Here is a 9,179-nt window from a genome sequence, read left to right on the forward strand (position 1 = left end):
GGAGCCTCTCACTCAGAAATCAGTTCCTAGCCGGGCGGTGGTGGTGCACTCCTTTAATCCCAGTACTCTGGAAGCAGAGACAGGTGGATCTCTTTGAGTTCCAGACCAACCTGCTCTACAGAGTAAGTTCCAGGACGGCCAGGGCCGTCTGCTGAGATCAGAGGTGTGTGCCACCACCACCCAGCTCAAACTGGGTAATTTATAATGAACGTAAAGAGTGGTTTATCTAGCTCCTGGCTCTAGAAGTCCAAGCACATGGCTGAGGCATCTGCTCAGCATTTGGTGAGGCCCCTCTTGCTGCATCATAACACATTGAGGGGGTGGGGTGGCGGCATCCTGTAGGACACAGTAAACAAGCCGGCTGACATGCCTCCCTTAATCCCACTGTCATACAGGAGGACCTCGGGTTTTGTACTCTCCTGCCTCTGCCTCCCGAGGGTTGGGATTACAGATTGTGCCGACACAGAGCTTCATGAATCCGAGGCAAGAATTCTACCAACTGAGCTATATCCCTTGTCCCTTTTTTCTCTCCCCTCCATTTTATTTAAACAAAGCTATAATCCAACCAGGCATGGAAGTGCTCCTCTGTTATTCTAGCACGGAAGAGGCAGAGGCAAGAGTACTGCAAGCCAGAGGCCAGCCTGAGCTGCACAGTTTCTATCTCAGGAAAACAAAACAAATATCCATGACCACCATCCTTACCTCCATGACCTCCTATAATCCTATTTGCTTCCAAAGGCTCCATCTCCAAGATCTATAAACCTATCAACATTGCACTTTGGAGATTAAGTTTTAGCATACATTTGGGAGGAGACAAATAGCTAGATCACAGTATCCTCTGTGACTTGAAGAAGTCCGCCTTCTTGTCTCCTCCTGTGTCATTAATCTCTCTCTCTCTCTCTCTCTTTCTCTCTCTCTCTCTCTCTCTCTCTCTGTCTCTCTCTCTCTCATTATAATGTCACCAGTCAGATTTGATCAGGACCCACCATAATGTTTCCATCGTACATCAGTAATCACTTCAAAGATCGAATACAGTTTCTTTCTGAGGCATTTCAAATTAAGGCTTAGAAGTGAATGTGAGGGGCCAAGGCTGAGCCCACCGTACTTCCTCTGATATTTATTTATCTGTTTGTTGTTTGTTTGTTTGTTTGATTTTTTCGAAACAGGGTTTTTCTAAAGCTTTGGTGTCTAACCTGGAACTAGCTCTTGTAGACCAGGCTGGCCTCGAACTCACAGAGATCCGCCTACCTCTGCCTCCCGAGTGCTGGGATTAAAGACGTGCGCCACCACTGCCCAGCTCTTCTTCTGATATTTATACATTCCCCTTCTCATCTTCCGAGTGCTACTGCACATTGCTCCCACAACAGCCTAAGCAGCTATTTTATACTTTTCATCTCAATCCCAACCCCTCCATCATTTTCTGTCCATCCCCATGATTGATCCGTGTCTGGTTTGTTTCTTACTTACTTACTTAATTCATTCATTCTTTTTTTTTTTTTTTTTTTTTTTTTGGTTTTTCGAGACAGGGTTTCTCTGTAGTTTTGGCGCCTGTCCTGGAACTTGTTCTATAGACCAGGCTGCCCTTGGACTCACAGATCCACCTGTCTCTGCCTCCCAACTGCTGGGATTTAAGGTATGTACCACCACTGCCTAGCCTTATTTCACTTTGTGTGTAGGAATATTTTTCCCTACATGCATGTATGTGCACCACATTCATGCCTGGTACTAGCAGAGGTCAGAACAGGGTGTCAGATACCCTGGAACTGGTTACAGATAGATGTGAGCTGTCGTGGGGATGTACTAGGAATCAAACCCAGGTCTTCTGGAAGAGCATCATAACACAGTGCTCTTTCTGTTGAGCTATCTCTCTGGTCCCTGTTGCTCTGATTTCACTTTGTATCTGCTCCAGTTCCTCAACTCAGACTTCTCCATCTCACCAGCATCCATCCTTGGGTTCTCCTTCCCAGAGAACCCCATGCCTGGTTCCTGCTTGACCCCATCTTGCTTGCTCTCTTAGCTCTCCGAGCTAGCTAGGCCTGCTTTCTTTGTCTTCACTCCCTATGGAAGAGCAGCCAGTGCTCTTAACCTCTGAGCCAAATCTCCAGCCCCCAAAAGGACCTCTTGTCACCCTGCTTCCTTCTGGCATGAAGGCCTTGGAGGGAAACTCAAGAGTTATGACTAAGGTTTGTGTTAGCCTCAGCCTGTGCCTCTTTCTTGGTCTTCTGTGCTGGAGTTTTACACATTCAAGGCCATCAGTTACTAGCTCTCACAACTTGCTCCCTTTCCCCCACCAATATGTCTTCTGTGTCCCTACAGTTCATCCTCCCTCTCCTTTGTTAGAGGGTGATTTATCATTGTGGGGCTAGAGAGAAGGCTTGGTGGTTAAGAGCCCTTGTTTTATAGAGGACTCTTGTTCAAACCCCAGAACCCAAGTGGTAGCTCCCAACCATCTGTAACTAGCTCCATCAGATCGGATGCCCTCTCAGACTTCCGCAGGCACCAGGCACAATGTCCCGTCATTGCTTCTCAGCCTCAGGGCTAAATCATCCCAAGGCTGATCTCAGGACATTTTCTTCTCTGTCACAGACGCAGGTACGTGCTCCTTCCTTCCAAAGCAGTTGCTTTCTGCTTCCAATAGCTGTGTTCCCTCCCTTTCTGGTGTAAAGTTTTTTTCTTTGGACATCAGTCATCTGGGAGACTTATCCACACCATACCTCTTTCACACTGATCCTCCCGGAGAGCTGAGCTCTTCCACCATGGCACTATCAACACTTGAGGCCAGAGAATTCTCCCTTGTGGGGCTTGTCCTGTGCACGGCAATAGACTAAGCAGCATGCCTGGCCTCTACTGATTAAGGGCTTAAAGTACCTTTCTTCCCATTTGTGATAAGCCAGGATGTGGAGATGTTGCAGAATGCCCCTTGTAGAGCAGAACTGCTTGTTTAAAAACATTGGTGTGAATGTTTAGGAATGTGGATTCTAAAGGCTGCCGGTGGTGGTGCATGCCTTTAATCCCAACGCTTGGGAAATGGAAGCAGAGGCAAAAAGGTCTCTGAGTTCGAGGCCAGCCTGGTCTACAGAGTGAGTTCCAGGGCAGCTAGGGCTACATAGAGAAACCCTGTCTCAAAAAAACAAAACAACAATAAAAGAATGTTGGTTCTGCCCAGGTGTTATCTCTAGTCTCTCTGCAGGTGTATTGAAATCCATAATATATCCAGCTAAGGCTTCACATTATTCTGCACATACAGAATACAATACTTGAGGAACAGAAAGAGGTTTATACCCCATGCTATGTGAGGGAATAACAATTATAAACAAAGCTGCTCAAACTAAAAATGTGTACCGTCTTATCTATCTGATTAAATTCTTTTTTAAAGACAGGGTCTCACTGTGTAGCTCTGATTGGCCTGGAACTTACTATGTAGACCAGGCTGGCCTCAAACTCACAGAGATCTGCCTGCCTCTGCTTTAAGTGCTAGAATTAAAGGTATGTGCACCATGCTTACCCTTCCTTCTCCCCAACCCCAGTAAAATTCTTGTTAATTGCACACACGGTAACAACTTTTCTGCACAACTCCAGTGAATTGTATTTTATTGAGATATTCAAAACAACCAAAAAGGCTTTTAAGAGAATCAGTAATCGATTTTATTCAAAGTTGTTTGACAATGGCAGTAGTGAGGAAGGTAGGCCCCTGGGGTTGGATGTGTGATTGCATTGCATTTCTATTACCAGTTCTTTGATATTGGGCACTCAAGTAATGTCCCAGCCTCAGCTGTAGAACGGGCACAGTCATGGCACCTACCTGACCAGTGTGTGGAGGGGCTGAAGCCAGATCTTAGCTAGAAGCTCACCCTTGGACCAGCGCCCGCCCAGCACAGCCAGTGTCCAGTAAGCGGTAGCTGCTATCTTCACTGTGCCCTTTTCCTTTCTCTTCCTTCTCAGCCGAGCTCACAGCCTTCACTTCCTCTTCTTCTTTAACCCCTTACTTCCTAGGCCTCCTTGCCTTCCACTCTCTCATCGGCCTGGTTTCGTAGAGCTTGCCTTTTCCCAGTCACTAGCCTTGATGGCTCTGTTTTAGGGTTGGCCACCTCTTCCCTTAAAAGCCACCACTTCCTCGGCTGATCTGCTTCAGAGGAAAACGAGAGGGCCCCCCTGTCACTCCCACTTCCTTCTCCTCCTAATTGCAAGCATTTCCCTGGGTTTAGCCTGGTGGACTCTGATTGTCCATTGTCTTTTCAGACCTTTAAGCGGGACCCAGTTCCCCCTGATCTTCATTGCATCTTCTCCCCAAAATTCATGGCACTAGTGAGCTGGCTCCCCATCTCTGTAAGTCACAGTCAAGGGACCAAAACTAACAGATTCCATCTTGTCCCCCTTTCCTCTAGTCCTTTCCATTCCTGCCGTATTCCTGCACAGACATCGGCCAGGCTAACATCGCTTAGTGACCTTTCTTGTTTTACACCATACTTTTTGATTAATACTCTATAGCTTCTTTCACTTTCTTTCTCCCATAGTCAATTGATCAGTTTCTCTTCATTTCATGGCCCATTTTCCCCCTCTTTCTTGAGACAAGGTTTCACTATATATCCCTCCCTTGAATTCACAATCCCGTTGCTGAGTTCTAGGATTCCAGGCATGTGCCACCATGCCCAGCTTGTGACCTAATGTCTTAAATCAGTTTTCTCCCCTCTACCTCAGCAGCAGCACCCGGATTTTTACTCTTTCTGAAGTGAACTCCTCGACTAACTCCTAATGAGTATTCCTATCTCTTTTTGTCATCTTCCAGACCATTCTCCACAGCACCATGAAGGAAGCTGGCTGCCCTCCTCTGTGAGCTCTTTCCTGGATGAAGTCCAAGTTTGCTTAGAGGTTTGCAGAAGCCCCCTGGCCGCTGCTCCAGCCCCATCTCTTGCTGCACCTCCCCCCAGCTGCTGTCACTGAGGGAGGTGTTTGCAGTTCAGGAGACTGACCTTGTGGCATGCCTCTGTGCCCTTGTGCTGGCTGCTCCCAGACTTCTCTGTCTGGTGTGTGCTACCTCCTCCTCTCTGCCTGGGAGACACCTACACGTCTCAGGAGACTCAGCAGACTGTGTCACCTCATCCAGGCAGCCTTCTCCAGTGTCAATATCCTTTCTTCAGAGGCATAGCCCCCTTTCCCCTTTATTTCCACCTCAATCCTTAGTGTCAGGTACTCTGCTACTTTCTACCTCAAATAGACTCCCACCTCCAGACTTTCTTATTTTTATTATTCTCTTATTTTACCTCAGGTGTTAGCTTGGTCCTGATTTCTTTACTTCTACTTTCCAACCTCCCCTCTGCTACAAGATGTTTTCTCACAGCTTTTTCTCCAAGAGAGTCTCTCTGCTCTCTGCCTTGGGTACTCAAGATTTTTCGTGGGTGATACAGAAAAATTCTGTGTAATCTCACATATTTAACTATGTCCCAGCACCTGTCAATTCCTGCCCATCTTTTAATACATCCATCCTAAAACCTTTACCGATTTTAGGAAAAAGCCCATAATTTGCTACAATACTGCTTTTTTGTTTGTTTGTTTGTTTGTTTGTTTGATTTTTTTTTTAATTTTTTGAGACAGGGTTCTCTGTGTTGCTTTGGAGCCAGTCCTGGAGCTAGCTCTTGTAGATCAGACTGGCCTTGAATTTACAGAGATCCACCTGCCTCAAGTGCTGGGATTAAAGGTGTGTGCCACTACAGCCTGGCTTACAATACTGTTTTTATGTCTACTGGTTTGGCTATATAATATATATGTTTTATACTCTCTCTATATGGCTTCATTTGATTGCCCTTTTGGTCCTAATTTTGGCTTGTGTGTGTGTGTGTGTGTGTGCGTGTGTGCATGCTGGTACCCTCAGAAACCAGAAGAGGGTATCAGATCTCTGGAGCTAGATTTATAGACAGTTATGAGCTACCTGATGTAGGCACTGGGAACTGAAATCTGGTCCTCTGGAAGAGCAGCAAGTGCTCTTAAACACTGGGCCGTGTGTCTCATTCCTCACCTTTTTGTTGATTTAAGATAGGGTCTATGTAGATAGCCCTGGCTAGCTTGGAGATTGTAGTAATACTCCTGCCTCTGTCTTTCCAGTAATGGGATTAAAAATGCACACCACCATGACTGGCCTAATTTATCAGTTTTATTCCCAATTTTTAATCTATTAACTTGCTGGTTATTCTCTATAGCTAACTTTCATTTATTGTGTGTGTGTGTTTACGTATGTACAGGCATGGGTGCCTGCACTTTGGTACACAGGTGGAAGCCAGAGGATAATATTTTGTTGTGAGTTCTCTCCTTCCACTGTGGGAATCTGACAGATTGAATTTAGGTCACCAGGCTGGCCAGCAAATGACTTTACCTGCTGATCCATCTCAACAACCTTCAAATTCTATTTACTTTTTTTTTTTAATTTTTTTAACTTTATTTTATGTGCATTGGTGTGAAGGGGTCGGATCCCCTGAAACTGGAGTTACAGACAGTTGTGAGCTTCCATGTGGATGCTGGGAATTGAACCACCAAGTCATCTCACCAGCCCCCTCTGTTTACTTTTTAAGCTCTTATGACTGATGCTACAATGGACATCTGTGACTGAACACATATGTCATTTTTAGTATAAGACTTAGGAATAGAATTGCTGGCTCACTCGGTCACTATGTGAGTTTTTTTTTTTTTTTTTTTTTTTTGGTTGTTTGATTGTTTCTCAAGACAGGGTTTCTCTGTAGCTTTGGAATCTGTCCTGAAACTAGCTCTTGTAGACCAGGTTAGCCTCGAACTCACGGAGATCTGCCTGCCCTCTGCCTCCCAAGTGCTGGGATTAAAGGCATGTGCCACCTCCGCCTGGCCACTGTGTGTGTTTTAAAGGACTGCCAAGTTATATTTCAGAATGGCTGCACCATTTCCCATCCCTCCAACATCCTTGCCAGCATTTACTTATGGGCCTTCAGGTGAGTGCCATTTTAGTGGCTGTAAAGCAGCATCTCATCGTGGTTTGATAACATGATTCTTCTTTACTTATTGGGTGTTTGGTAAATATTTATTTTATAAATGATATCAACATTTGAACAAATCTTTAAACAGGTACTTTGACTTTCAAGTTTATTAATGAAGGTGGTATAAGGCTATTAGAATCTAATTCTTTTTGTTTTGTTTTTCTGGGTAACAGCCCTGGCAATCCTGGAACTCTCCCTATAGACCAGGCTGGCCTTGATTGAACTCAAAGAGATCTGCCTGCCTTTGCCTTCTGAGTGTTAGGATTGAAGATGTGTGCCCCCATGCCTGGCTAGAATCCAATTCTTTTTAGTACTCTATTGTGTTTTATTTTGGCGTGAGATAGGGGTTTTTTGGTTTGTTTTATTTTTATTTATTTATTTGTTTGTTTGTTTTCGAGACAGGGTTTCTCTGTGTAGCTTTGCGCTTGTCTTGGAATTAGCTCTTGTAGACCAGGCTGGCCTGGAACTCACAGAGATCCACCTTCCCCTGCCTCACAAATGCTGGGATTAAAGGCGTGCACCACTATTGCTGGGCCCCGAGATATGGTCTTATGCTATAATTACAGCCAAGGCTGACCGGGAACTCACGACAATCCTCTGTAGTGTTGCTATTACAGACATGAGCCACCATGCCTCATGTGGTGCCATCATTTTTATTAGAATAAAAAAGAAAAATTCAAGGTGACTTTTTTGTTGCAAGAATTATCTACGTGGTATAAAAATGGTGATTTGTCACGAGAATCCATGGAACTTTGGACATTTGAAAGTATTTTATAAAATAAACTAACTGCAAGTAAAACTCCAACTTTGATATTGCTGCTGTTTGTGACTTAGCACAACGACAAGTAGGAAGTGAAGGCAGAAGGATGGTGAGTCTGAGGCTGGTCTACAAGAAAAGAGCCTGGGTCAAACAAAATACATCAAAACAAACAACAAAACCCCGTGTCTCCCAAGAGACAAGAAATAAGGTAGCATTAAGCATTATCAGAGTGCCCATCCTTGATCCCCTTTGTTGTTGTTGTTGTTTTTTTTTTTTTTTTTTTTTTTTTGGTTTTTCGAGGCAGGGTTTCTCTGTAGCTTTGGTGCCTGTCCCGGAACTAGCTCTTGTAGACCAGGCTGGCCTCGAACTCCCAGAGATCCGCCTGCCTCTGCCTCCCGAGTGCTGGGATTAAAGGCGTGCACCACTGCCTGGCGATCCCCTTTGTTTGAACAGGTTGTAAATTGGAACCACAACACTAATTTCTATGTCGACCGTATGAACTATTCTATTTATTTAAAAGCCAGCCTCCTCTGCAGACCAGTCCTCAAAACAACTTTTGAAAATAACACTCGTGCCAGGAGGTGGTGGCGCACGCCTGCCTTTAATCCAAACACTCGGGAGGCAGAGGCAGGCGGACCTCTGTGAGTTCAAGCTAGTTCCAGGACTGGCTCCAAAGCAACACAGAGAAACCCTGTCTCGAGAGGCTTAGGAGAGTGGAACCAGGTGGGTATAATGGCACACACTTTTAATCCCAGCACTTGGAAGGCAGAGGTAGGTATATCTGTGAGTTTGAGGCCAACCTGGTCTACAAACTGAATTCCAGAACAGCCAGAGCTACATAATGAGACTGTCTCCAAAAACAAAAGAAAACAAAATTGGAATTGCTAAGGTTGGCAGAGCACTTGCCTAACATGAGACCACGCTAGCACTTCATAAATGGGGTGTGATGGCACTAGGAATCACAAGTTCAAGATTATCCTCAGCGAGTTCAATGCTGGCCTGAAGACCTTGTCCGGAAAAAAAAAAAAATGCTACTGCTACAATTTCACTGGATAGAGTTTTGCTCAGTAAACAGTAGACTCTGGGAAATACAACAGGTTCTGAAAACTTACTTTTAATGACTGGAAGTCAAAGAAACAGCCAGCTGAATCAGTTCCCTCCCTGTCTGTGCTTTAGTCTACTTATCTCAAGTTAGGGGTAATGGTCCAACTGTTTTTCTTTGGTTCTAGAGAGATCTATCTTGGCCAGGTTTCATTTTGTTCATTCTATTCTCAGACAGACACTTCTGTCTGTAGTCCCCCCCAAACTAGAGAACATTTAGAGGAAGACTTCAAATTAAAGTCTATAATGGGCTTTACAACTCTAGGGTGCTGGAGCATTCCAAGAGGAGCCCATGGGGTGGAGTTAGGGCAAAGGTCATA

Source organism: Chionomys nivalis, chromosome 13 (assembly GCF_950005125.1).
Source record: "Chionomys nivalis chromosome 13, mChiNiv1.1, whole genome shotgun sequence".
In the NCBI taxonomy this organism is placed as follows: Eukaryota; Metazoa; Chordata; class Mammalia; order Rodentia; family Cricetidae; genus Chionomys; species Chionomys nivalis.